Raw genomic sequence first — 12,711 nt, forward strand, 5'->3', positions numbered from 1 at the left:
GTTGCAGTTGTTGCAGTTGTTGTAGTTGTTGTAGTTGTTGGAGTTGTTGTAGTTGTTGTAGTTGTTTTAAATGCTGTAGTTGTTGTAGTTGTTGTAGTTGTAGTTTTAGTTGTAGCCGTTGTAGTTGTTGTAGTCGTTGCAGTTGTTGAAGTTGTTGTAGTTGTTTTAATTAATCCAGTTGTTGTAGTTGTTGTAGTTGTAGTAGCTGTTGTAGTTGTTGTAGTTATTGTAGTTGTGGTAGTTGTTGTAGTTGTTGTATTTGTTCCAGTTGTTGTAGATGTTGTAGTTGTTGTAGATGTAGTTGATGTAGTTGCTGTAGTTGTTGTTTTTGTTGTAGTTGTTGTAGTTGTTGTAGCTGTTGTAGTTGTTGTAGTTGTGGTAGTTGTTGTAGTTGTTGTAGTTGTTCCAGTTGTTGTAGATGTTGTAGTTGTTGTAGTTGTAGTTGATATAGTTATTGTAGTTGTTGTAGCTGTTGTAGTTGTTGTATTTGTTGTATTTGTAGTTGTTGTAGTTGTTGTAGTTGTTGTAGTTGTTGTAGCTGTTGTAGTTGATGTAGTTGTTGTAGTTGTTGTAGTTGTTGTAGATTTTGTAATTGTTGTAGTTGAAGTAGTTGTTGTAGAAGTTGTAGTTGTTGTAGTTGTAGTTGATGTAGTTGTGTAGTTGTTGTAGTTGTAGCTGTTGTAGTTGTTGTACTTGTTGTAGTTGTTGTAGTTGTTGTAGATGTTGTAGTTGTTGTAGTTGTTGTAGTTGTTGTGGTTGTAGTTGTAGTTGTAGTTATAGTTGTAGTTGTTGTAGTTGTTGTAGTTGTTGTAGTTGTTGTAGTTGTTGTAGATGTTGTAGTTGTTGTAGTTGTTGTAGATGTTGTAGTTGTTGTGGTTGTTGTAGTTGTTGTAGTTGTTGTAGTTGTTGTAGTTGTTGTAGTTCTAATTGTAGTTGTTGTATATGTTGTAGTTGTAGTAGTTGTTGTAGAAGTTGTAGTTGTTGTAGCTGTAGTTGATGTAGTTCTGTAGTTGTTGTAGTTGTTTTAGCTGTTGTAGTTCTGTAGTTGTTGTAGTTGTTTTAGCTGTTGTAGTTGTTGTAGTTGTTGTAGTTGTTGTAGTTGTTGTAGTTGTTGTAGTTGTTGTGGTTGTAGTTGTAGTTGTAGTTGTAGTTGTTGTTGTTGTTATAGTTGTTGTAGTTGTGGTAGTTGTTGTAGTTGTTGTAGTTGTTGCAGTTGTTGCAGTTGTTGCAGTTGTTGTAGTTGTTGTAGTTGTTGGAGTTGTTGTAGTTGTTGTAGTTGTTTTAAATGCTGTAGTTGTTGTAGTTGTTGTAGTTGTAGTTTTAGTTGTAGCCGTTGTAGTTGTTGTAGTCGTTGCAGTTGTTGAAGTTGTTGTAGTTGTTTTAATTAATCCAGTTGTTGTAGTTGTTGTAGTTGTAGTAGCTGTTGTAGTTGTTGTAGTTATTGTAGTTGTGGTAGTTGTTGTAGTTGTTGTATTTGTTCCAGTTGTTGTAGATGTTGTAGTTGTTGTAGATGTAGTTGATGTAGTTGCTGTAGTTGTTGTTTTTGTTGTAGTTGTTGTAGTTGTTGTAGCTGTTGTAGTTGTTGTAGTTGTGGTAGTTGTTGTAGTTGTTGTAGTTGTTCCAGTTGTTGTAGATGTTGTAGTTGTTGTAGTTGTAGTTGATATAGTTATTGTAGTTGTTGTAGCTGTTGTAGTTGTTGTATTTGTTGTATTTGTAGTTGTTGTAGTTGTTGTAGTTGTTGTAGTTGTTGTAGCTGTTGTAGTTGATGTAGTTGTTGTAGTTGTTGTAGTTGTTGTAGATTTTGTAATTGTTGTAGTTGAAGTAGTTGTTGTAGAAGTTGTAGTTGTTGTAGTTGTAGTTGATGTAGTTGTGTAGTTGTTGTAGTTGTAGCTGTTGTAGTTGTTGTACTTGTTGTAGTTGTTGTAGTTGTTGTAGATGTTGTAGTTGTTGTAGTTGTTGTAGTTGTTGTGGTTGTAGTTGTAGTTGTAGTTATAGTTGTAGTTGTTGTAGTTGTTGTTATTGCTGTAGTTGTTGTAGTTGTAGTTGTAGTTGTTGTAGTTGCAGTAGTTGTTGTAGAATTTGTAGTTGTTGTAGCTGTAGTTGGTGTAGTTGTAGTTGGTGTAGTTGTTGTAGTTGTTGTAGTTGTTGTAGTTGTTGTAGATGTTGTAGTTGTTGTAGTTGTTGTAGTGGTTTTAGTTGTTGTATTTGTTCCAGTTGTTGTAGATGTTGTATTTGTTGTAGTTGTAGTTGGTGTAGTTGTAGTCGTTGTAGCTGTTGTAGTTGTTGTAGTTGTTGTAGTTGTTGAAGATGTTGTAGTTGTTGTAGTTGTTGTAGTTGTTTTAGTTGTTAAAGTTGTGGTTGTAGTTGTTGTAGTTGTTGTAATTGTTGTAGTTGTAGTAGTTCTTCCAGTTGTTGTAGTTGTTTTAGTTGTAGTAGCTGTTGTAGTTGTTGTAGTTATTGTAGTTGTTGTAGTTGTTGTAGTTGTTGTATTTGTTCCAGTTGTTGTAGATGTTGTAGTTGTTGTAGTTGTAGTTGATGTAGTTGCTGTAGTTGTTGTTTTTGTTGTAGTTGTTGTAGTTGTTGTAGTTGTTGTAGCTGTTGTAGTTGTTGTAGTTGTGGTAGTTGTTGTAGTTGTTGTAGTTGTTCCAGTTGTTGTAGATGTTGTAGTTGTTGTAGTTGTAGTTGATATAGTTATTGTAGTTGTTGTAGCTGTTGTAGTTGTTGTATTTGTTGTATTTGTTGTAGTTGTTGTAGTTGTTGTAGCTGTTGTAGTTGTTGTAGTTGTTGTAGTTGTTGTAGTTGTTGTAGTTGTTCTAGCTGTTGTAGTTGATGTAGTTGTTGTAGTTGTTGTAGTTGTTGTAGATTTTGTAGTTGTTGTAGTTGAAGTAGTTGTTGTAGAAGTTGTAGTTGTTGTAGTTGTAGTTGATGTAGTTCTGTAGTTGTTGTAGTTGTAGCTGTTGTAGTTGTTGTAGCTGTTGTAGTTGATGTAGCTGTTGTAGTTGTTGTACTTGTTGTAGTTGTTGTAGTTGTTGTAGATGTTGTAGTTGTTGTAGTTGTTGTAGTTGTTGTGGTTGTAGTTGTAGTTGTAGTTATAGTTGTAGTTGTTGTAGTTGTTGTTATTGCTGTAGTTGTTGTAGTTGTAGTTGTAGTTGTTGTAGTTGCAGTAGTTGTTGTAGAAGTTGTAGTTGTTGTAGCTGTAGTTGGTGTAGTTGTAGTTGGTGTAGTTGTTGTAGTTGTTGTAGTTGTTGTAGTTGTTGTAGATGTTGTAGTTGTTGTAGTTGTTGTAGTTGTTTTAGTTGTTAAAGTTGTAGTTGTATTTGTTGTAGTTGTAGTTGGTGTAGTTGTAGTTGTTGTAGCTGTTGTAGTTGTTGTAGTTGTTGTAGTTGTTGAAGATGTTGTAGTTGTTGTAGTTGTTGTAGTTGTTTTAGTTGTTAAAGTTGTGGTTGTAGTTGTTGTAGTTGTTGTAATTGTTGTAGTTGTAGTAGTTCTTCCAGTTGTTGTAGTTGTTTTAGTTGTAGTAGCTGTTGTAGTTGTTGTAGTTATTGTAGTTGTTGTAGTTGTTGTAGTTGTTGTATTTGTTCCAGTTGTTGTAGATGTTGTAGTTGTTGTAGTTGTAGTTGATGTAGTTGCTGTAGTTGTTGTTTTTGTTGTAGTTGTTGTAGTTGTTGTAGTTGTTGTAGCTGTTGTAGTTGTTGTAGTTGTGGTAGTTGTTGTAGTTGTTGTAGTTGTTCCAGTTGTTGTAGATGTTGTAGTTGTTGTAGTTGTAGTTGATATAGTTATTGTAGTTGTTGTAGCTGTTGTAGTTGTTGTATTTGTTGTATTTGTTGTAGTTGTTGTAGTTGTTGTAGCTGTTGTAGTTGTTGTAGTTGTTGTAGTTGTTGTAGTTGTTGTAGTTGTTGTAGCTGTTGTAGTTGATGTAGTTGTTGTAGTTGTTGTAGTTGTTGTAGATTTTGTAGTTGTTGTAGTTGAAGTTGTTGTTGTAGAAGTTGTAGTTGTTGTAGTTGTAGTTGATGTAGTTCTGTAGTTGTTGTAGTTGTAGCTGTTGTAGTTGTTGTAGTTGGTGTAGTTGGTGTAGTTGTTGTAGATGTTGTAGTTGTTGTAGTTGTTGTAGTTGTTGTGGTTGTAGTTGTAGTTGTAGTTATAGTTGTAGTTGTAGTTGTTGTAGTTGTTGTAGTTGCTGTAGTTGTTGTAGTTGTTGTAGAAGTTGTAGTTGTTGTAGCTGTAGTTGGTGTAGTTGTAGTTGGTGTAGTTGTTGTAGTTGTTGTAGATGTTGTAGTTGTTGTAGATGTTGTAGTTGTTGTAGTTGTTGTAGTTGTTTTAGTTGCTAAAGTTGTAGTTGTATTTGTTGTAGTTGTAGTTGGTGTAGTTGTAGTTGTTGTAGCTGTTGTAGTTGTTGTAGTTGTTGTAGTTGTTGTAGCTGTTGTAGATGTTGTAGTTGTTGTAGTTGTTGTAGTTGTTTTAGTTGTTAAAGTTGTGGTTGTAGTTGTTGTAGTTGTTGTAGTTGTTGTAGTTATAGTAGTTCTTCCAGTTGTTGTAGTTGTTTTAGTTGTTGTAGTTGTTGTAGTTGTTTAAGTTGTAGTTGTGTTAGATCTTGTTGTTGTTCTAGTTGTTGTAGTTGTTGTAGTTCTTCCAGTTGTTGTAGTTGTTTTAGTTGTTGTAGTTGTTGTAGTTGTTGTAGTTGTAGTTGTGGTAGATGCTGTAGTTGTTGTAGTTGTTGTAGTTGTTGTGGTTGTAGTAGTTGATGTAGTTGTCGTAGTTGCTGTAGTTGTTGTAGTTGTTTTATTTGTTGTAGTTGTTGTAGTTGTTGTAGTTGTAGTTGTAGTTTTAGTTGTAGTTGTAGTTGTAGTTGTAGTTTTAGTTGTAGTTATAGTTGTAGTTGTAGTTTTTGTTTTTGTTGTTGTTGTTTTTGTTGTTGCTTCTGCAGCAGTTGTTGTTGTTGTTGTTTTGAAAGGCTTCCGTTCATAAAACTAGTCGAAACCAAATTTGACATGGAATATTTTCTAAAAGTTTTTCAAACAGTTCAAAATTTCATGTTTTTGTAGTGAGCATTTGATTTAAATCAAAAAACCGGAATGCACGCAACATTGACAGTCTAATCCGTAGTGTGATTTTTCAAAAATCCGTGATCAAAATCTCTGAAGTTCGATATTTTTTAAGTTGGTACTTTTGATTAACCCGAACAAGGTGTAGTCCGGATAATGAAATATTTCTGTCTTCATGAGTCTTTTCATAACTTGAGCGAGTCAAAGTCTGGATAATCTAACGTTTTGGTCTGGACGGTTCTTTTCATAAGTATTTTTGAACGAGTACATAAACGCACCAAAACTTTGAACGAGCCAATGTCTGGATCATAGGTGGTTTCGGTCTGCCTGGGTATTTTCATAAGCAAAAATGGTCTGGATGTGTATTTTCATAGGTCATTTTGAACGAGGACCTCAACCTGGGGTAGATCACAATTTTAATATTGCAGCACAAGTTTCTGTATTTTTTCTGTGCGGAGCCTGGATAAGATTTACACCCGTTGAAAAGAAGGAAATAAGTGGAAAAAACAGTGTAATTATAGTGTATTTATATGAGTGTAATTTCTTCATAATTGCGGTGTATTTCTAAGAGTGTAATGGCTTCAAAATTACACTTTTCACTCTTTTCTCCACTAAAATTTGAACGAAAGAGTGTAATCAAAAGTAATTATTAAAAGTGTAAAAAGGGTGGATTAAAGAGTGTAAAGAGTGTAAAAAGAGTGTAATTTTTGCAAAATTACACTCTTACACTCTTTTCCCTGCTATTCAGGAGTGGAAAAGGCTTTACACCCTTAATCTCGCTTAATAACGGTGGACTAGGGGTGGACACCTCGGCCCGGGAAAGTTTCGAGTGAAAAATAGTCTGATCGAAGTCACTTTGGTCTGGGTGGTCTGATCAGGGGTAAATTTTGTCTGGTACCGTCTGCTTAGCAATTATTTCCGCTTGTACCTCAAACTGGTGTTCAAGAATTAGTGCCAGACACGTGTAAAATGAACACTGATACTTTAACTGGTTCACATCAAATCATCTTTTAGACTTGACAAATTTTGTTGCTGTTTTGTGCAAGATTAAAATATCTGTTTGAGGATCGAAACTTGGGTTATCTATTTATTTTGAGAGCTCCGAGGTCTGTTGCTCGTACAGATTTTAAACCTTTCAAAGTTACATTAAAATAGCAAGGTAGAATATAATGCATGGAGGACGGGTGTTCAAAATTACGAAATTTGTTCAGGTGTTTTTCTGAGTTTTCAAAGTTTTCAAAAACTGTGTACCACAAAAAAAGATGCTTCACAACAAAACACTGTAGAAACAAAAGTAGGTATAAATTCAAATTCGATAAATAACAAAGAAAATATTTCTTTTGATTTACTGCTTTTCATACTTTCAATCTACTGATTTTTAAAAGGAATTAAACAAGAAGACAACAAATATTTCCTTCGTTTCAGGAAGGATAAAGTCCTATCTTTTTATTTACAACAAATTTATCTGCAACACGAATTGCAAAATATGTGTAAACAAGGAGCCTCGTTAATATGCGTTTGCAAATGATGTTCCGACCCGCGCTCATCTACATTTTTGACATAATTGTCAACCAAATGAAGAGATAATCCAAACTACTAACTGAATTATATAATGCCATGCCTCATTACAGCGCTCACGGGATCTGCCAGTAAGAACCTTAGCAACACAAACTTATATTTTCCTAACTACACATATGATGGGATTTTTCCTTAACGGGATTAGGTAACAAGTCGACGAACAGAAATAATGTGGCAAAATTGAAAACTCAATCAAAAGTTTTACAAAACGTTTCGTAACGTCAAACGTCTTAAAAACCCTTAGCCTTTAACAAAAAAATCACTAATAAAATTACTAAAAAGTCATTACGAAACCGATAGGACATGTATTTGTTTAGACTAAGCCATCAAAACGAACTAAAGTTGTAGAATTTAAAAAAACAAACAAATTGCAAAAACTTAAATTGTTGAATCCATTAATATAATTAGTTTTATTCTGAACACTATTTCTCTTACTTCAATTGTTCTTTATGCTAATTCAGCTAAAGTTATACTGAACGATTAAATAGGTTCACTTGGTCCTTATTTGGCAATCTTTCGGATCCGTTATTAAGCGAAAATGCTAAAAAACAGAAAAAGAAACAAAAAGATTGACAACTAAGCTTTTATGAAAACGCATATAGTCGACCAAACAAAACATTAGTTAAGACATATTATCAGTACACACGTTAATTTTTGAACTACATGGAATTGACTGGGACCTCTCAGTGATGAGAATGAGTAACAAGTGGACAAAAAGAACAAAAAGACTGATAAATTAAAAAAAAAATTGGGAACGAAAAATAGTAACTTTAAGACTATTGGCTATAAACTGGCTGTATTGAGAAAAGTTATTCATTCAATCCTTAATTAGAAGCTTATGAGACTTCTCAGCACTTTACGACAAAGAGAATAAAATGCTATCGATTACAGCAAAGTCGAAAAAAATGAGAAAGAAAAGTGTCAAAGCCATTAAAAGTGAACTTATCAGTAAAACTTTCTATTTCTGATTATCTTTTCAACAGAAATGGGATGTTTTTTTGTTTAAAAAATATGATTTCAAAAAATCAACAAATATGAACAAGCATATCAAAACAACGTAACTTCAGAAATAACAGATAATTTCAACGCCAGTAAAGTCAATAGCTTCCAAATAAAGTCAATCAATACGCAGGGTTATGCCCCAATGAAAAAAGTTAAAAATTGGTTAAATTTCAAAAAATTCCTTCAAATATTTTTTTTTGAAATCTTAACAGCCATTGAATTTAATAGCTTTCAACGGCAGTCAATAAATGCGCTAAGTTATGCCTCGATGGTAGGACAAGGATGTTTAATATTCATACGTCATCAATGGGACGTCAAAATAGGTCTTATTACTATGAAAACAACAACAAATACAGGCAAAAACCAAAAATTCAAAAGAAAAATGCGAGAAGAAAGTGTCGAAGACAATTGAACCATAAGCTTTTCTCTGAAGATTTCCTCTACGGGCCATTGAGCGTCTTTTTAAGCAAATGGGAACTATCAGTATTGCAATAATATTTCAAAAGGAACCAAAATATTGAAAAAAATACTCTAAATTAATTTACAAAAATGAAAACTCGTGGCATCGAAGTTATAAAGACAATAATTAGAAGTCAAAATCGCTATTCGGATTAATTCCGAATGCTTTAGAAACAATGGAAGTCCTGTTTTTACCGAAAATTACATAGAATTTTAAACAAATTGGTTTAATTAAGTTTAGGATCGGTTAAATTACCAAAAAAATTATGAAAGAAAGTCTTTATTGTCTAAACAGCCATTAGCTGTCCACTCAACTCACTAGATAGGCTCACTTAAAGCACAGTAGGAAGCCTTTTGCACTTTTTAGTCAACAAGTCTTTGTCATAGGGCTACCACACTTTAGTAAAATCTCAAAAAGAAAACAAAAATCTCATTAAAAATTTTGAAGACTCAGAGTAGAAGCCAAACAAGAGCGATTCCTAGAAAACGAACTTTCGTTCATTGAGTTTCATTTGACTGTAATTGAAGTTCGTCTTTATTGGAATTTCGATAGGAAAAGTGACTGGTATATAAGTGACTTTGAAAAAAAGCTAAAAGTTTTCCAAAAAACAGCTCTCAAACATGATTCGAGTTTTTTTATAGTAAACTTACCAATGACACCAAAACTAACTTTTTGTCGCTTTCTTTTATTAGGAAGGCAAAATTGTTTCATTTAATGGCGTAAAATGTTATCATCAATTGATATTTTTACAGAACAAATTTTAATTTGAACGAAATTTATGCTAAAAGTCAACAAACTGGCGCCGAATGTCTTGTGTACACACAAAACTTTAAACCTCGATAACCCTCGAAAAAAAAAAACAAAATTCAAAAATAAAATCTTTCTAATTTCGAATTCTACGCTGGACGAGCTTTTTAATGATACCCCTCACATTTCTCTATGAATATATCGATAAATATATCTATGAAAATATCGATGAATATATCGATCGGCCAAAATTGTCTGAAATGAAAAAAACCCATTTGAGTATATAGTTCCCCCCACAATTGGGGTCGGAACAATAATTTGAGAAGCTTGCTGATATTCTTCAGCATACTAATGTTCAACTGAGTTTTGCCTTAACTAGCCCTAAAAATCAACTCAGCTTCTTCATTAGAGAATCGAATATTTTTCTATGTCAAAAACTGATGGCTGTTTGAAAGATCTCTGCAAATTTTTAAAATTTTTGTAAAATTATATAGGGTAGGTATCCTTGAAGCACCAAATTATTTCCTAAGAGATGTTGTTCTTCCAATTTTGGGCTAAAAAACTTCAATCAATTGTATCACATAGAATCTTGATCAAAGCATGTTTGGAAGAAAAATCCGGAGGAAGCAACATGCAATTATCATTTGAATATGTCAAAATGTCCGACTTTTTTGTTAAAATTTTTTCCCAGAAAGCAGTCCAGCAGAAGTTCTGTCTCACGACAAAATAGTAATTTTCGAACCATAATTTCGATAACTAAACTAACCGTTATTTGTAAAGGTTAGTGCAAACTGTCTTATAACCTCATGTTACATTAAAAAATGCTTGATTCGGCGTCTTTGAAGCCACTATAGCATGTGTTACTAGTAAAAAAAATTCGTAGTAAGGTTCTTAAAGATAACAATGAGATCGTCTCTGGAAATCTATTGCGTTATCTTAATATAGCGGTGAAATTACATATTTTAGCGGTGAATTCTGAAGAATTTTTGTAAAATCACCGCGGTGATCTTACATAATTTCACCGCATTCACCGCATTTCACCGCAAAAAAAAATGTACGAAATATGCGGTGAAAAAACTCACTTTTCACCGCTTATCTTACATATTTTTCCGATTTTTCTTCGACCCGGTTTGGGTTTGATTAAAACCCAGCAGTGTTTGAAAACCCGCAAATATATCTCAAATAGGTTGTACCTGTACTGGTCGCAGTCTCTGGATAGTTCTTCAGTGCTGTTCTCGTTAGGCAACACGAAGTAATAAGTATGCCAGCCTTTAATTGTTTGGGTTCGGATGCCTATCGGGTTGCTCGTTTCTTTGAGCTCTGTCGATTGGCTGGTCAATACCATCAAACAACCTGTGAAAACTAACAGTTGTTTCGCTAAAATGCTATAAGCATTAGGTGCTAAAAGCGCTGAAAGTTGATGAAATCTATCCCAGAAAAAGTTTTGAAACCCTGTATTTTTTAAAAGCCATGATTATAAATCAATTTCTTGCCTCAGTTCATCGCAAAAAATAACTGTTTTGTTTCAACAAGGTGATGATTTCAGCGTGGTTCTTGAATTTTATTGTTAATCTCAAACGGTTAAAAACTAACTCAGGAAAAAAATGATTTAATCTGTTTTCTTTTCAGCAGAAACTTCTACAAAAGATGCGTATTATTGATCTTCCTTTGAAAAACTTTGAAGATCCAAATGTTACAAATTAAATTAGCGCAAAGTCAATTTTAGGAAATAACTGACATTTTTCTTTCGGTCTCTTTTTATGGCTGATGAAATTCTATTTTGGTGAATTACGTTTTTTTGCAACAAGTAAATTAAATTATAACCATACGGTTAAATATACCTGAAACAAAAAATATTTCAAATCATTCAAAAAATAATAATATAATAAACATCAATAAATTTCTTAAAGAACCACACTTTAAAATTTTTTTGATTGTCTTCTTCCTAAAAATAAAAAAAAAATTTTAAAAGCTCCTACGTTACTATTCAAAGGAATTTTTTCATGTTGTGAGAGCAAGAAATGATTCAACGTTTTCTCAAAAACGTTTTCATTTTTTGCCAACCGAAGCCAATGTGGTAACTTAATCCATTTCTGTACGCATTGACGAACAATCGAATTCATTCCAAAGCTGGTTTTGGCATTTTGTCTAATTTTGAACTGTTTTGTTCGAGTATTTTGATGAAGACTCAGATACCCGTGAAATTTTTCAAAATTTTCTGGCCTAGCGATATCATAACAAAATTTGATTAGCGACATTTTTGCTATTATTATTAGCTCAGCTGGTAGGGTCTTTGTCTGGATTAGCAGATCTCTTGCTTTGTCATACTTTTTGCGTAGAAAGCACACCTTTATACCCCAGTTAATCTGTCGGTTAAGTAGTTTTAGGTTTTTGAAGATAAATTGCGAAAAAAGATTGCCGAAAACGATAAGTGTAAAAGCACAAGTGATTTTAGAAGAATTCGCGCGTTCAGGGGAACTTGATGTCTTACAAGGTAAACTGATCTTATAGCATGAGCCATCTTTTTCAAGGTTTTATTCATCTGCTCCTGGAAATTAAGATTCCTGTCAATTTGAATACCAAGTTATGTTGTGAGAACTTCATTTTTGTAAAAAAAAATAGATCCGAAATCTGAATTATCGCGCGAGAAAACGATTAATTCGGTTTTGCTTGTATTCAAAGTATATATTGGACAGAGAGGTGAGTATAATTCGGTTTTGTTTGTATTCAAAGTATATATTGGACAGAGAGGTGAGTATAATTCGAAAGCTTTTGTGACGTAGATCTTTTCTGACATTAAAAAAATGCTGGGAAATGAGGAAAAATAATGCACAATTTGTAATAAGAAAAAATATCCCATAAGTAATGAAAGAATAATTAACAAAGCTGCCGAAGCTGCTAATTAGACTTACTCAGTCATAAAAGAGCAGCGGATATGGAATTAAATTGATGGAGTTGATGATTCAGTCTACAAAACAATCTAGTCTAGTCTGTTTCAGTCGTTGTCATTAGAGCAACTGCAACTATGCTTCTGGCAAACCCCGTGACGTTTTTGTTGTGTTCTCATACGCTCCCAGTTCAAACAAAATATATTTTTTTGCAACCCAGTGAGAGGGGACAAGCCTTTCAAGATTTCAACAGAAAGACCTTGATTTCACCTAATCAGCGGAGATTAAAAAAACCAAATTGATCAGCCAAGTTGAAACGGCGAATTGATCAAAAATGGACGTTATTGACGTGAAATAAAATTATTCCTTCGACATTGACTCTATAATTCAAAGTTTTGCTTTTTGTTACCTGAGAGTCTTGAGTACCACAACCATGTTGATTAAAGTGTATAATTTGTAATGCGAAGCATGAAGTATGGAATAGAAACAAAAACCCACATTCAACAGAAAGTTCTAATCTTAAAAATAGAACCGAAATCTGAATTATCGCGCGAGAAAAGGATTAATTCGGTTTTGTTTGTATTCAAAAGTAGTTTGTTCATCTTTACATATTCTTCTGTTTTTGTAAAATTTCCTTGTCATTTCCATGTAAGCTACTTTTCTGTCCGCAACAGACAATACTTGTGTCATCTGCGAATTGGATTACCTTTTCCGTTGTGCTTATATTAGATGAGAAATCGTTAAGTTTTACCTTTTGTCTGAGGTTGGCAAGAAATGAAAACAGTAATTATTTCGCTTCCTGGGAAAAACCATACAATTCAGATTTTTTAAGGAAAATGTTATGCGAAATGGAATTAAACGCTTTTGCAAGGTCTAGAAATATAGCAACAGTTTCCTTGCTTTGATCTAAATTAGCCGAAACTGTTTCAACGTAAGCTTATATTGTCCACTTATAATTCATGATATTAATTCATCCTCTTTTGCGTCATGATTT

This window comes from Convolutriloba macropyga, chromosome 10 (genome assembly GCF_964194025.1).
Source record: "Convolutriloba macropyga chromosome 10, txConMacr16.3, whole genome shotgun sequence".
Lineage (NCBI taxonomy): Eukaryota > Metazoa > Xenacoelomorpha > Acoela > Convolutidae > Convolutriloba > Convolutriloba macropyga.